Below are 17,634 nucleotides of genomic sequence, written 5' to 3'. Positions count from 1 at the left end.
TTGACATTCGTGCTACAAGTCCAGTCTCTAGACTCACAGTGATGCATTGGCTAAGGGCCAAAACCTCCCGAGTTATGCATTATCAACAACTAGTCGAACGCAAGTCCCTTGACTTGCAGACTTTTATGCTACAAGCCCAATCTCTGGATTGGCCACGATGCATTAGCTAAGGTCCAGAGCCTCCCGAGCTCTACCCCATAAATAGCTAGTTGGACAAAAGTCTTTTGCCTTACCGACCTTCGTGCTACAAACTCAGTCTCTTGACTGGCCGCAATGCATTAGCTAAGGGCCAGAGCCACCCGAGCTCTATCCCATCAACAGCCAGTTGGACACAAGTCTCTGGACTTACCAATTTCGTGCTACAAGTCCAGTCTCTAGATTAGTCGCGATGTATTGGCTAAGGACCAGAACCTCCCGAGCTCTATCCCATCAAAAGCCAGTCAGACACAAATCCCTTGACTTGCCAACCTTCGTGCTACAAGTCCTATCTTTTGACTGGCCGCGATGCATTGGCTAAAGGCCAGAACCTCCCGTGTTCTGTCCCATCAACAGCAAGTCAGACACAAGTCCCTTGTGTTTCCAACCTTCATGCTAGAAGCCCAATCTTTGGATTGGTCGCGACTCATTGGCTAAGGGCTAGAGCCTCACGAGCTTTGCCCCATCAACAGCCAATCAAACACAAATCCCTTGAGTTGTCGAACTTTGTGCTCCAAGCCCAGTCTCTGGACTAGACACGATGCATTGTCTAAGGGCTAAAGCCTCCTGAACTCTGCCCCATCAATAGCCAGTCGGACGCAAGTTCCTTGACTTGCCAACCTTGGTGCTACAAGTCGAGTCTATATACTGGTTGTGATGCATTGGCTAAGGACCCGAGCCTCCCGAGCTCTGTCCTATCAACAACCAGTCAGATACAAGTTCCTTGACTTGCCGACCTTCGTGCTACAAACCTAGTCTTTGGACTGCCCGTAATGCATTGGCTAAGGGCCAGAGCCACCCGAGCTCTCAGTTGGACACAAGTCCCTGGATTTATCGACTTTCGTACTACAAGTATGGTCCCTGGAGTGGCCGTGATGCATTGGCTAAGGGTTAAAACCTCCCGAGCTTTGTCCCATCAACAGCCAATCGGACACAAGTCTCTTGACTTGCCGACCTTCATGCTACAAGTCCAGTCTTTGGACTAGCAGCGATGTATTGGCTAAAGGCCAGAACCTCTCAAACTCTGTCCCATCAACAGCCAGTCGGACACAAGTCCCCTAAGTTGCTGACCATCGTGCTATAAGCCCAGTCTCTTGACTTGTTGTGACACATTGACTACGGGCCAGAGCCTCACGAGCTTTGCCCCATCAACAGCAAGTCAGACACAAATCCTTTGAGTTGCTGACCTTTGTGCTATAAGCTCAGTCTCTAGACTGAACGTGACACATTGGCTAAGGTCCAAAGCCTCCCAAACTCTGCCCCATCAACAACCAGTTGGACACAAGTTCCTTGACTTGCCGACCTTCATGCTAAGAGTCTAGTCTTTGGACTGGCCACGATGCATTGGCTAAAGGCCCGATCCTCCCAAGCTCTGCCCCATCAACAGCCAGTTGGACACAAGTCCTTTGACTTGTCAACTTTCGTGCTACAAGCCCACTCTCTAGACTTGTCGTGACTCATTTGCTAAGGGCAAGAGCCTCACAAACTCTGCTACATCCATAGCCAGTCGAACACAAATCCCTTGACTTGCCGACCTTCGTTGTACATGTCAAGTCTCTAGACTGGTTGCGACGCATTAGCTAAGGGCCAGAGCCTCTCGAGCTCTGTCCCATCGACAACCAGTTGAACACAAGTCCCTTGACTTGCCGACCTTTGTGCTACAAGCCAGTCTCTGAATTGGCCGCGAGGCATTGGCTAAGGGACATAGCCTCCCGAGCTCTACCCCATAAATAACCAGTCGAACTTAAGTCCCTTGACTTGTCGACCTTCGTGCTACAAGCCCAGTCTCTAGACTGGTCGCAATGCATTGGCTAAAGGCCAGAGCCTCCCGAGCTCTACCCCATCAACAACTAGTCGGACACAAGTTCCTTGACTTGTCGACCTTCGTGTTACAAGTCCAGTCTTTAGACTCGCAGCGATGCATTGACTATGGGCCAAAACTTCCCGAGCTATGCCCCATCAACAGCCAGTCAGACACAAGTACCTTGACTTGCTGACTTTCGTGATATAAGCTCAATCTCTGGACTGATTGCAATGCATTGACTAAGGGCCAGAGCCTCACGAGTTGTGCCCCATCAACAGCCAGTCGGACACAAATCCCTTGAGTTTCCGACCTTTATGCTATAAGCCTAGTCTCTGGACTGGACTTGAGCATTGGCTAAGGGCAAGAGCCTCCCGAGCTCTGCCCCATCAACAGCTAGTCGGACACAAGTCCCTTGACTTGCCGACCTTCATGCTACAAACTTAGTCTCTGGATTGGTCGTGATGTATTGGCTAAGGGCCAGAGCCTCACGAGTTATGCCCCATCAACAACCAGTTGGACACAAATCCCTCGAGTTGCTTATTGTTGTGCTACAAGCCCAGTTTCTAGATTGTCCACAATGCATTGGCTAAGGGCTCGAGCCTCTTGAGCTTTGCCCCCATCAACAGCCAGTCGGACACAAGCCCCTTAACTTGCCAACTTTCGCGCTACAAACTCAATCTCTAGACTGGTTACGACGCATTGGCTAAGGGCCAGAGCCTTACGAGCTCTACCTCATCAACAACTAGTCAAACACAAATCCCTTGACTTATCGACCTTCATTGTACTAGCCTAGTCTCTCGACAGGCCGCAATGCAATTGCTAAGGACTAGAGCCTCCCAAGCTCTATCCCATCAACAGCCAGTCGGATACAAGTCCCTTGACCTGCCGACCTTCGTGCTACAAGCCCAGTCTTTGGATTGGCTGCAATGCATTGGCTAAGGGCCAGAGCCTCCAGAGCTCTGCCCCCTAAACAACCAGTCAAATACAAGTCCCTTGACTTGCCGACCTTTGTACTACAAGCCCAGTCTCTAGACTGACCATGATGTATTGGCTAAGGGCCAAAACCTACTGAGCTTTGCCCCATCAACAACCAGTCAGACACAAGTCCCTTGACTTTTCGACCTTCGTCCTACAAACCCAGTCTCTGGACTGGCCATAATGCATTGACTAAGGGTCAGAGCCTACTGAGCTCTCCCTCATCCATAGCCGATCAGACACAAGTCCCTTGACTTACCGACCTTCATGCTATAAGCTTAGTCTCTAGACTGGCCACGATGCATTGGCTAAGGGTAAGACCTACCGAGCTCTGCCCCGTCCAGAATCAGTCGGACTCAAGTGTCTTGACTTGCTAACCTTCGCGTTGTAAGTCGAGTCCCTCGACTCACCACGATACATTCGTTAAGAGCCAGAGCCTCTCGAGCTCTGCACCACCCACATCCATTCGGACACAAGTTTTGTGACTTGCCTAATTTTGTACAAAGGATAAATGAAGAGCGGCGAGCGCAAGAGTAAGAGAACAACACAACGAGAATAAAGAAAACACAATCGTGGCAAAAACATGTAGTGTATATATGTCTTTGTCCTTTTACATTGATAGTCTAAGTGGGCATAAAAAAGTACAAAACAAAGAAAGGTAGGGGTGCGGCTCCGGTGAAGGCCAACGGCATCTGTTTCCTGCCCAGAGTCTTCACAAAGTAGTAGGCGCAGCGGTCTGGCCAGAGGGAAGAAAGCTCGAGTCTAGTGAGCTCGGTTGCGAGGTTCTCCCTTAGGTGGTCTCTCAGGCGCTCAAGACCTTCTCTGTAGCCATAGCCCCAGGCCTCGTCCTGAATGGTGGGAGCAAGCAGAGCTGGGACCCGACGGCTTCCACGTATTGCTGACCTACCTCCTTTGAAGACTCCAAGAGGCGGGCTTGATCTTGAAACCGCTGAGCAGAAGTCCTCAACCTCTGCACCGACTTATTAAGCCCAAAATACATGTGGAGGAGTCGAGAACACTCCTCAGCAGTTGAGATCTTCTCCATCATCAACTGCTTGCCCTCTTAAATCCTCACAGCTCCTCCCGGATGGAGTCCAGCTTGAACTCCAGCCTAACAATTTCATTCGTGGCATGACCCTTTTCAGCAATGAGGCATTCGAACCCTTTATAGAGATCGGTAAGCTCCTATTTGGCAGATTCCAGCTGCCAATCTTTCAACTCGATCTCCCAGCGATGGCCATAAATAATCTAGCGCAGAATCTCATTGTCTTCTACCAAAGAGTAGCGCTCCACGGACAGATCATGGAGGTCCAGGTTAACCTACTTCATCTCTAGGTGCATGAGGATGTTCAACGCTCGCTGTGCTCTTAACTCCTCCTTGAGAGCCTCCGCGAGCTGGTCAACAGCCTAAGATTCGAGAGGTAGAGTTAAAGGGGAGAAGCTACCAAGAAAATAATCTAACTACCAATGGGGACATACCTTAGAAAAAATGGGTCTGAGCTTCCAAGCCTCCTTCTTGACTGAGTTGACCCAGGCCCTCTCGAAGCATGTTGCCCTGACTCCCCCAGAATTGGAAGATGGCGCCGCACTCGCCAAGGTCAAAGCAACTTGAGGGACCTATGCCCTCGTCTCGCCAGCATGAAGAAGCATGTCCGACTTGCGGTTGGATTCTGCCACCTCCGACTCGCCCCGGGTAGGTGCATCACCCCGAGGAAACTCTGGACCGCCCAACACATCACTTGACTTCGAACCTAAACCCTCTTCAGCCGCAAAGGACAGTGAGGAAGAACTATCCTTCACGGTAATGATGTCAACCCTGGTTGGAAAAATCGTTTCAGCTTGAGAGTTTGTAAGGCTTTAAGATGGATCACTCGAGACCAAGTGCGAGTCAACATCGGGCTCAAAAGAGAACCCGATTGGTACTGAAGGGATGGATACCTGCTCATTGCTATGCTTTGGAGCCTGAGGAGGGCTTGAGGAAGCAGGGGCTGGAGACACTGAAGGAAGAGGAGGGGTCAGCCCTCTAGCTGGAGATTCAGCACTAGCAGCCTCCGTCTGGGCGAGCGTCTCTTCGAAGGAAGGAAGGGCTTCCGTCCCAGGGACAGACCCACGGGGAGCGAGATTGGTGAAGTTGTTGAAAAAGAGAGACGCATTGGCAATGTCGTCCTCCTCGTCATCTTTCGCAGAGCCCGTTGGCAAGGTCCTGAACAACACAAGCGAAAGAGGGGGGGGGGAGTCATTGTGGTGGCAGCTCGATGAGAAAAACTGCCCTGGGCCTTATGAGGAGCACTCGAAGAAAGCGGGTGTGAGGAACTTCCAAAGACATGCTACACCGAGCCCTGTTGAGTTGGGCGGGGAGCGCTGTCATAGACGCGAAAGGGGATCCCGCATGAGGACGATAGGATGAACCAATAGGCGCAGCACGAGTTCAGCTCGACGGCATGGTGCGGGAAGGCTTAGTGGATCAGGAATGAGAATCCCCAGCTCCCAGCCACCAGGTGGCCCCAGCGGCTCTGTCGTTAGTTCAGGGCCACTTATCCCGACTCAACATTGGTAGGGGAGGTGGCCCATTGTTTTCTTCTAGAAGATGAAGGAGGAACCATCAATAACCAACAACCAAGCACATGTGAGTGGTTGGGGAGCGTCAGGTAGCATCGTATGTTGCTCTCCGCCATCAAGGCCTCCGTCTCAAATGCTATAGGGTGAGTGGCCGCCATAGATAGAATGGTAGCAATACTAAGCTTCTCCCTCTCCGACAGCTTGATAGAAAGAGATCTGGTGGTCGGCACGTTGGACTAGGTAGCCCGAATAGGAAACTCCTGGTTAGTTTCCTCCCCTAGGGGAACTCCCAGCCCGGGTCAGAGATGAAGTAGAAGTGTCATTGCCACTCCTTGATCAATGAGTAATGCTTCTCCAGGGTGACGAGGTGTTTCTCTGAGGACTGAGCTTGGAAGTTGCACACGTTTCTATCAAGGTGGAGGACGCGATAAAAAGGCAAAAATTTGCAAGCCGTCAGATCTGGATATTCCTCCGAGTCGTCACTAAGAATGGTCTAGAAGGCAATACAACTGACCACCATCAGACGCCAGACATTGGGCTGAACTAAGCCGGGGCCAACCCTAAGAAATCCAAATATCACTCACGAGGAGGCAAAATGGTAGAGGTAACCCATTGCTGAACATCAGCAGGTAAAGGGCAACACGTGTCGCCAGTCCATCGGTATCCACATCGAGAACACGGGGACCAGGAACCTTTAGAACCGTCTACTGAGGAATATGGAACGACCTAAGATAGGCACAAAGGTCGTCTCCGATCATGATGGATTCACAACGTTTCCCGGCGAAAGAGTTGAAATGAGCTTCGAGGTCGCCACGGTCAGCCATGGCAGAAGTAATGAGCAGAGGAAGGAAAGCAAAGAAGGAAGGAAGAGAGGAGGAAACCATCCGAGAGAGAAATAGAACTTCGAAAGCAACAAAGGAAGGAACAAAGGAAGGGGTGATGTGTTTAAATAAGGGAGTGAAGTGATGGTTGGTGTTCGGCAGAAAACGAGGCGACAACGGCTCAAAAATCGAATGGATGTGATAGTTATGGGGAAGTGAACAGAATGACACCAGCAACCACCAGTTGGGTGCATGGTCAGCACGACCCAATCTCAAGCATTGCGCACGAGTTGGAAATTTGCTGATGGGACAACCTCAATTAAGAGAGTGGCAGCAACCCCTTCCATTATGCATGGGGGAACCGAGGCGTCGCGAGGTCGCTTTGAGTGTTCCAAACTGTTGCGTCCTCCAAAAGTTGAACAGGGGGGATGCACACGTGTGGACGCCATACTCCCACTCAGAGTTGACACGTGGATGGAGGGCGACAATAACGCCACCCAGGTTTTAATACGATAGGATGTGGAAAGTCCTTTTCAATTCCCACCCTACAAGTATGCTGGAAATTTATAGGGTACTATGAGGGGAGTAATTCCCAGGGTCGGGTTTTAGTGTAAGGATAAGGTCTGGGTTGGGCCAAGTAGGGACAAGAAGAGAAGCAACCAGACAGAGTACATTGACAAAAGCACGAAAGGCAAGACAGTCTGACACCATTACTGGCCAAAAATCAGGGACATCCCCTGACCCTGAATCCTAGAGTCCATACGGGTTAGAGAGGTGGACGTGTCTAACCAAGACTACGATGCATTAATGGAACAAAGGCGAGCATGCTAGGAAAGGGAGCCACGCCGGATTTAATGCATCCCGGGGTTCGGCACACCACGACATACCTCTTGGGGTGTCAGAGACAGCCACAATCAGGTCTGACTGGTCTGCAGCACGGTAGGTAAGTGGCAGGGACACCCGACCCCATACGAAATGCCACACCCATTATCTCCACCTTGAGGAGCCACCCAGTCAGGTATAAATATCCCCCTCCCACAGCCAGGGAGGGGGTTCACACTCTTCAATACTTCAACTCCCATCTTTCTTGATTGATTATTTCTCTATTTCTCTCCTACACTGAAAGTAACTTAAGCATCAAAGGTACCACAACTCCCAAGCCCCACATTCTCCATCTCAACAGGAACCTGGTCCGAGCTCAGCTGCCTGGAGTTGTCCAAGACCCCCATTTTCCATCTTCAAAGCTGGGCTTGCAAAAATGAAGAAGAAAAAAGCTGGGAGAGGGTGGTCTTAGGGTCGGGGAGTCTCCAATGCTAATGTCAGTAGAGTATTTTGGAAGTTTGTAAATAATGAGAGAGTCTTGAGAGCTTTTCTCTTACATAGGAATCACTATTTATACGGGAGTTTTTTTTTTTTTTGGGGGGGGGGGGGGTGTTGCTCAGATAATGGTGCTATTGATGCGACATGTTTCTCGGGTAGTGATTCCATTAATGCAACGTGGTTTCCTAATCGCTTTATTTCGCAGGCCTTGTTTGCCGTCCGTCGATGTTCTCTTGTCAGAAGATCAAATGTTCTTTGTCTTTCATGTTCTGCCTTATACGAGTCCCCATGAGCGGGATGCAGCCGAGTGGCGTCAGGCCTATCCATCCCATCAGCCATCATTGCTTACTTTCCCTTGTAGGCGAGTTGCTTCATGGGAAAGTTTGGGCCTTGGCCTAGAAGGCTTGTGAGTGAGGGGGAAATCCCCTTACATCTTGTTTGCTCGGCAGTTTTTAAGCCAAAAAATAGAGTGACTGCAACATACGCCAGCAGAAACACAAACGCCAAAACGAGTACTGCACCAATTACTTTTGCAGACACTTCATCTTCTATTGCAGCCAAGTCGTCCTTGTACAAATCGTTCATGAGAGTGCTTTCGCTCCTACCCATTGTGGCCCAAGTCTTCGATCATCTTGTGTGCGTCTATAGAATAATGTTATGATGTTTACCAAATGGAAAATGATAGTATGCTTTCTTATTTTATCTGTTCATTTTCATCGATGATGTATTTATTTATTTTTTAATAATCAAGCAAGTCACTATTAATGTATTGATTTTAAAAAAAATAAAAAATTTAACAATATTTAAAAAATAGAATTTAGCTACGGGCCCACTGATGGGTGACACCCTTGCAGTACAATAACTAAATACAATGGAAAGTTGAAACAAATAGAGTATATGTATGGGACGTTGCTACGTCCACATAGGATTCCTCTACCGATCAATCAGTTAAAATTTTTTTTTATACTTTTACTTTGAACATTTTTTTAAACTATTTAGATATTTTTTTAAATAAAAAAATTATTTAATTATTTAAAAATACTTACTTAATCACTAAATAAAAAATTAAATAAAAAATTGGGTAGAGGATTTCGATAATCCTCTGTGAAACTAGTAGTGGAAAGTGATGCTGTAGAGTAGATATCCTCCAATGATTTTTGTAAAGAAAAAGCCATATGCATAATGCATCTACTATAGATTCCTTCTTCTAGGTCTGAGAGCGTGCAGTCAGCTATCGTGAAAGCAAAATCTTTATACACAATATTTTTCATAATATTTTATATAATTATATTTTAAATCAAGATTATTTTTATAAAATATAAAAATAATATTATTTTATAAAATTATTCTTATTTTATAATATTATTATATAATATATTGTGTATATATATATCATTACTCATCGTGAAATAGATAGATGGCAAGGGTCAAAAATTCCAGTCCGTGGTATCACTTTTTACGTCAGTGATGTCACGGGCTGTTTTTGATAATGATAGTATATCAATGAATCAATGATCTTGCCTTTATACTCCTAATATATTTAAAATTTTCTTAAACAAAGCGACTATTACGTTTCGCTTGGATACATAATTAAAATGAAATAAAATGTGATATTTTGTTAAAAATTTAATAAAATATTATTATAATATAATTTTTATTTTAAAATTTGAAAAAATTAAATTATTTATTATATTTTATATAAAAATTTAAAAAAATTATAATAATTATATAAAATAAGATAAAATAATTTAATTTTATGTAATAAAATCAGTCCTTAATATATAAATATATTTTTTATTTTTTAAAAATATCAAAAAGTAAATTAAAAATTAAAACATAACATCTAACATAAAGGACATGCCCAGCTGTCACCGCTGGACATCATAGTACCAATTACTTTAATCGTCACTTCGTAACTGTGGTTTGAGGTCAAAAAGTAATAGTTCCGCTGCGGCCACAGAAAAAAGTGGTCTGAAGAAGTGTTATGTTTTATTTTTATGTATTTTTTTAATTATTATAAATATTTTTTAAAAAAATAAAAATTCACAATATTATTAAAAAATACTTCTTTAATTATTAAAAAAAAAAAAAAGTCATTCAAAACAAAAATTCGGGACCATTTCTTCAAAAGTAAAGTCTTAAATCGAAAAGTAACTCGATTCTTTCGTTTAAAGTTATTCGAATTTCACCGTAATGAATTTTTGGTCGAATATATAAACGTTGAGCTACTGATTTATTTCTAATTCTTATGCTTGAATTACTTGAAAGTTTCCCATTAATGTGCAAGAATAATTCCACATCAAATTAATGATAGAACTGTTATCATTGTAAACAAATTTCAATAAAATTAAATTTATAAATTAATATGATTTTATATAATATATTAAATTACTTTATAATAAAAATAATTTTATAATCAAACGTATAAAATCAATACATATCAATTTGTAAATTTATTTTTAGAGGTTTATTACTCATTATCTTCACACACCACACTTTTTATTATTATTTAGTATTCTTTCTAAACTAATTGATTTCTTTTATTCATCATCCATGGCCTGTGCAAAAAGCCCGATGGGCCGATCAACCTGCATGACCCGATTGGATTCACTCGAAAATAGTCGGGATCATTGGGTCCGGTTCATCGGGTTCGATAATTCTCATGTCGGTTGAAACTGATCACCAACGGATTTGATCTTGCGTCGATCTTCGGCAAATTTTGAACAAGCTACTCGCAAAAACCCGTCGATCTTCGACGGATTTCCCACTGCTAATCAGACCCACCAAGAAATCAACAGTTTTACATTTTTCTCGGAGAATAAATCAAGCAAAGCCTCTGCTTCCTCCCGAGGTGAAGGTCGTCGATGATTTCAAAGAAAATTAAATAGATTTTGAACTAGATCTCAAAGAAAATGAAATACATCACAAAGAAAATGAAATACATCATAAGCTTCATCACTGGTGAGGCATCCGACAAGTTCTAGAAGTAGAAGCGACGATCAACGGCGATGATTTGTGCGCGGTGGGCCCTGACCACCAACGACTTCGAGGACTACGTGGAGCCCCTCAAGGTGTACCTGCAGAGGGAGGGTGGGTTTGGGAGGGGAAATGTTGAGCTGCAAAGGGAGGGTTGGTTTTGGAGGGGAAAGGCTGAGCTGTAGAGGAGAGGAAGAGGAAGAGGAGGAACGGACAATGTGGGAGAGGCTGAGTTTGCAGAGGAGCAAGAAAGAAAGGGGCGTGGGTCTGCAAATGAAGGTGAACGGGTGAGAAAGACGATAAAAAGCAAGACAAACGGGTTCGACCCGATCCGACATTTACGGGTTGGGTCAAGTCGAGCTAAAACCAGCTTCACTACGGGTCAGATCGGGTCGGGTCTCTGTGCAGCCCTAATCCATATACCACATATTTAATAAAAATGAAAATAAAAAATAAAAAAATTATATGTGGTGTGAGGATGATGAGTAAAATTTTTCTTATTTTTATAAAATCTCTTTATAATTAAATCATTTCTCAATCAACAATCTTCTCCATAGAATGTTGCATTTACAATGAATCAAAGAAGAGAGAGATAAGTGTTTATTAGGAGTGTAACCGGTTCAATCCGGTTTGATTTTGAATATATTTTAGAATCGAATTGGTATAGACCAATTTTTTTGAGATTTGAAGAACTGATACTGTACCGGTTACACCCATAAAATCGATACTTTCGGTTTTACAAATTTCGGTCCATTTCGATCCGATTTTCGATATATTATATATATAGTGATATATTATAGGGGTGTAACCGATCCGGTTTAATCCGATTTTGGATAAATTTTTGGACCGAACTGGCATACATCAATTTTGCATTTTCAAGAATCGATACCTGTACTTCTAGTTCTACCGGTTCTGGTCCGGTTTTTCAATTTTTAATATATATTAATATCTAATCTCTTATACTTATATATATTAATATATATATATATATATATTAGTAATACACTAATACTATTAGTATATAGTAATACTATTGGTATAGTACTATTATTATATATTAGTGATAATATAGTAATTAATATACTAATGTATATTAGTATTACTAATATATTTATCAAAATGAATATGTTGAGAATTTATTAAACTATAAAATGTAATTAATATATATTTTATATTTAAAACATATGACCAAATGAATGTTCATGTTTAAAATTAGAATTTTATGTTATAAATTATAATATAACATTATTTCATATATAATTATAATTTATAAAAAATATATATAATATTAAAAATTAATTACAAATATATAAATATGCGAACCGGTTTAGTCTTAGAAAACATAAAATCAAAACCAGGCCAATTATGACCAGTTTTTAAAATGGAGGAATCAGTCCCAGACCAAGCCAACCGGTCCAGGCCAGTTTGGGTCGACTTTCCACTTCTCCGGTTTATTTTTACAGCTCTAATATATTATAGTATATTATAATATATAGTGATATAGTATTAGTAATAACTACTAATACTATAAACTATAATGATAATATATAGTTATTTATATATAGTTGATTACTAATAGTATACTTAGTATTAATAGTATACTTAATACTAACATATACTATTAGTAATCCACGCCCATTATGGCCCATATATATAGTACTATACTATATTTATACACTATATAGTGATATAATAATATGTATATAGTTATCTACTAATACTATATATTAGTGATAATATAGTATAATTACTAATATTATAGTATCATATTGTGATATAGTATTTGATTATATACGTTAGTTATGATAATATGCTAGTAATAATATGTTAGTGTTTAACTTATTTATATATTTGATTATATATGTTAGTAATAATATGTTGGTAACATACACTTTTTATATTAGCTTATATTGTAGGCAGTCTGTAATAGAATATTATGAAGCTGACTGCACTTTCCTTAGAAAAGAAATTAATGCCATAAGAAACCATCTAAAAATACTTGCTTTATAAAAAAAAAAAAAAAAAAAAAAAAAAAGAGTAAAGGAATCATTGATACAAATTTTACAAAGATAACCCATAACTAGAGAGAAAAATGTATATTGGGAAGCTTGTGTTGGTAAGCCAAGAAAAACCGATGGTCAGCCCATTTAAGCCAGAGGGCTCTCAGGGTGGTCCCGGTGGTGTTCCCTCAAGTTCTTAATCTACTTATTTCTCTTTTGAAATAGGAAATTTTTGTTGAAAATCTGAATCAATGAATTCTTTATTCAAACCTAATGAATCTACTACTAGCATCCCGACAGAATCTGATAATATTAATCAAGAAGACTATAGTATATTAGATATAGAAAGAAATCTACAAGATTGGACAATTCCCGATGTTCCAAACAATCAAATATATAAAATCTCAACTTTTTCTTCTAAATTTTCATTCCTTACAAATTACACAATTAAAACAGTAGAGAAAACTATTAGTTTAAATAATGATTATGAATCATTACATCTCTTAACAAAAAAGGCTATTGATCAACACAAAAAGAATTATTCTTTCATCCATATTGGATTAGTACAAGTAGCTATAAAGCCACTCACTCGAAACGGCTTAAATACCTCAGTATTGCTTTGTTTAAGAGACGGAAGACATTATAATTTTCATGATTCATTACTTGGAATGGTAGAATCCAACTTGTTCCAAGGACCGGTCTATTTTAACTGTTATCCCAATTATTCTTTATCATTATTTGATGGTAACATTTTACACGCCTTAATACTAAATATTAAAACAAATAGCTATCAAATGATGAAAGGGTCACATGCTTTAACAGTAGTTTACAGGATTCATTATAAATTAATGAAAACAACATTAGAACCACAAGCTTTAATTACTAGCCCTAAAGGATATACATTATTATTACAATCTAGCACACAAAATTCTAGTATACAAATTCCTAAACAAATCAATTGGAATCAAGTCACACTTCCTAATGAATGGCAATTAGAAAATATCAGTCCAACACCCAAAATAGAAAATAATTCTAAAGATAATCTCGAATATATAGATCAAAAAACGGATGGGACGGTTCAAATAGCTTTTCAGCCTTTCAGAAGATCTTTTTCACATTACTCCTCTCCAGCACCTTCCAGTTATCATACACCCAGATCTATTCTTACATCAATTTCTAGAAATAAATCTCAAAATTTTGACACCAGATCTTTTGATACTAGATCCCAAAATCTTGACACCCAGATTCGAGGAATCATTCCTGGAAACATTATTGATACACCAGTATATGCTATTAGGAATCCTGATAGAGCATCTACCTCCCAAAATCCTGAAAAAGAACCCTCTTCTCCAACGTATTCTCAAGTAGTTGGAGATGATGCCCAAATATATACCCTGAATAAAGAAGAATTTAAAATTTACAAAGAATATCTCAAACAAGATTATATGAAAAAAGAAAATGGTCACAAAAGAATAACATTTTTCTCAACCTTTACAAAAATAGAAAGAGATTATATTCAAGAAAAATATTACGAAGATTTAGAGAAAATACAGATCAATATTCCTTTCTTTACATGGTTTGAGATATATAAATCAAACAAATTATCTACCATAAACAGGACTACTAATCAATGGATTAAAGGAGAAAATAACCAAATTATTTATGAAGAATATCCCCCTTTTGAAGCCATCAAGTACAATCAAAGGAATACTCAAATTCTGGCTACACCAATAAAAAAACATAATATTGCAAATACTGAAAAAAACCTTGATAATATAATACAACAAAACAATTATACTAATTTATATTTAAAAATCATGGGTAAGCAATTAGAAAGGATTGAAACCCAAATATCTCCTATAAAACCCACTATTAAAGAAATAGAAGAAACTCCCTTATTTGTTCCCCACGAAATTTCATCCCATTTGAAATCAATATTTTCCAAAAACAAAAATGATTTATTGGAACAGATATCTAGTAAATTAGAAAAATTAACTATTAGCAACACTGCCACCACCTCAAAACAACCACATATTAATGTATTAAGCAAAATGGACTCACCCGTAATATCTGACTCTGAAATTAGTAATATTGAAAACCAATTTAAAAATCTAGATTTACAGATAAACAAGATTAGAGGAGATCATGTTAATAACTTTTCGGCTAGAGATTCAAAACATCATGTCTCTATTACTCGTAATTGGTATCCCAGACCTACTCCACCGGATATGCAATTCGAGGAAAGAGAACATATAGTAAGATCAGCCTTCGCACCAGATGTATTATACGAATGGAATATAGACGGATTATCTGAATACGAAATACTAAATCATTTTTAAGAAATGATTATGGTAGCCAACGTCTATAAAAGTAACAGAAAAACTGATCATCAGGTAGCATACATTATTGTTACAGCATTTACTGGCCAACTAAAGGGTTGGTGGGATCATTATCTTTCATATGATGAAAGGTCACGTATATTAACAGCCTATAAATATGATGAAAATATGCAAATAATTAAAACAGAAAATGATTTACCCCTAGAAGATGCTGTCAATACATTAATATATGCATTAACCAAACACTTTGTAGGTGATCCCGTTCAATTTAAAGAAAGAACTAGTGATTTATTGATTAATCTTAAATGCCCTCAATTATCTGATTTCCGTTGGTATAAAGATGTATTTCTAACTAAAGTTATGATCAGAAATGATTGTCAACAGCCATACTGGAAGGAAAAGTTCATAGCCGGACTTCCATATTACTTCGCCCAAAAGGTATGAGAATCATTATTAAGATCAGACGGTACTATTGATTTTCATAATCTTACATATGGTGATATAATAAGTAAGATTAATAGAACTGGATTAACTATGTGCAATGATTTAAGATTAAAAAAGCAAATGGAGAAAGAAAAGAAGTTTACTAGAAAAGAATTAGGTACTTTTTGTGAACAATTTGGTTACACTCCTTTATTAGCCCCCTCAAGAAGACACAAAAAGGGAAAAAGAGTTTATAACAATTATTCCAATAAAAAACGAAAATACAGAAAACCTTATAAAAAGACAAAAGATAAACAAATATATAATAAGCCACTAAAAAATCCTAAAAAGACTAATAAAAAGAAAAAGCAGATTGTTTGTTATAAATGCGGAAAAATAGGACATTACAAATCAAACTGTAAAGTTAAACAATAAATTAATGAATTAGATATACCCGAAACACTAAAAGATAAATTAATAGACATTTTTATAATAAAAACAAGTGAAGATGAGGTTAGTTCTTCAGAAGAAGAAGAAATTTATCAATTAAAAGAATCAAGCTTTTCAGAACAATCTTCCGATAGTGAATTTGAAGAAGATGAAGTACATATCTGTAATTGTCTAAGTAAGGATAATTGTATCTGTAACAAAACCATTAATGTACTTTCAAAACAAGAAGATCAAAAAGAATATATATTATAATTTATTATGCTATAAAATGTATTTATACTTAATATATATATAGTTTATATTAATAACATATGATCAAATATTTATGTTTAAGATAAAATTGATTAAAATTTTATGTTATAAAATTAAAATTTTTAATGATAATGTTATATCAAATGTGAGATTAAGATTTATAAGATTAATTTTATGTTATTAGATTAATATTATACATGAATAATAAGATTTTAAAATTTAATGTTATATTTAGGCCTGCAACCCGCACTACTTTTTGACCTGATCCAACCCGTCTGCATACTCAGATAGAAACGACCTGATCCGTAACATGCGGGTCGGGTCATTTGATATTCACTAACTCTGAGAAAACTTTTCCAATTCCTCAGTCTTTTTTTTTTTTTCGTAGAGCTTTACTCTGAGGGGAGCCCTTCCAAAAATTCTCGACGGCCAAGGTTGAACACATGCCGAAGAGGGGGTTTGGAAATGGTTTTGACCCAGCAATAGACACATCTCAGTTAGAACCTCACTAGCTGCGTCATTGCCCCAAGCGCAAAGATAACCCAATTCCTCAGTCACAACAAAACAAAAACCCCAAATTCCTCAGAAACAAAACAAAAACCCCAACAAAATTCAATGCCATCGCAATGTCGTTCGCATCAAATACTTCGATGTAGTGTCGTGCATGAGCTTGAACGAAGAGCTTGGCTTGTTATATTGGAGTCCATCAATGCCCACAAAGATGCCGTAAACGTCGTCGTTGCGGGCTTCAATGCCTTTGTGTTCACGGGCTCGGCGGATCGAACTATCTGGTTCAGGTTTTGTTGAAATAGGGAAACACGATGAACTTCTGGGAACACGAGAAGAGGCAGAGTGAGAGGCAGAGTGAAGAAGAGGAAAGGTTGCTTGAGTTGGGAAAGGGCAGATGAAATCTATGTAAAATCTTACCTGATCAATGGTCATCGAATGTGGGTTGCAAATGAAACAACAGGCGATTCGCAATCATCAATGACCAACAAGGGCGACTTGACTGCTAGGTTTGTGTCTGAAGATCACACTGAAGTGTTTTATTTTTGTAAGAGTCGGGTATGCCCGTTATTTATCGGGTTTGACCCGACGTTGATGCAAAACCGTTATCTATCGGACAGATCTCATCGGGTCAGACGGGTTGATGGGTCCAACAGGTATTTTGCACAGCCCTAGTTATATTAGTCAACAATTTTGCATATAATATAAACTTATTTCTATATATAATTATATAGAAGATCATATAAAAAATATTTTATATAATATAAAAAATTAAAAAATATGTATATAAGCCGGTTTGGTCTAATGTTAGAAAAAGAAAAACTAGAACATGAGCGGTTTTGATCGGTTTTGAGAAAAATGGAATTGGTATCGGACCGAACCGGTTTTGAACCGAATCAAACCCACCGGTTTAGTCCGGTTCACTAATTTGTTTTTCACCCGGCCCTAGTTACATGTACGCACAATATTATACGTAATGAGTGGTAATCCCGTTTCATTATTTTTTTTATAAA

General features: G+C 39.5%; 1 protein-coding gene and 1 non-coding gene across 2 annotated transcripts in view; one reads left to right on the top strand and one right to left on the bottom strand.

Annotated features, from left to right (window-relative positions):
* Positions 1 to 17,634, top strand: part of LOC121255168 (UPF0496 protein At4g34320-like) — a 29,314-nt gene that overhangs the window by 8,951 nt on the left and 2,729 nt on the right. The gene's annotated exons all lie outside the window — the stretch shown is intronic.
* LOC121243659 lies at positions 16,503 to 16,653 on the bottom strand. Its single transcript, XR_005936217.1, has one exon. It is a non-coding gene; the product is annotated as a U4 spliceosomal RNA (small nuclear RNA).

Source organism: Juglans microcarpa x Juglans regia, chromosome 1D (assembly GCF_004785595.1).
Source record: "Juglans microcarpa x Juglans regia isolate MS1-56 chromosome 1D, Jm3101_v1.0, whole genome shotgun sequence".
In the NCBI taxonomy this organism is placed as follows: Eukaryota; Viridiplantae; Streptophyta; class Magnoliopsida; order Fagales; family Juglandaceae; genus Juglans; species Juglans microcarpa x Juglans regia.
Note: the sequence above shows the minus strand (reverse complement) of the source record. Positions and strands in the feature narration are given on the sequence as shown.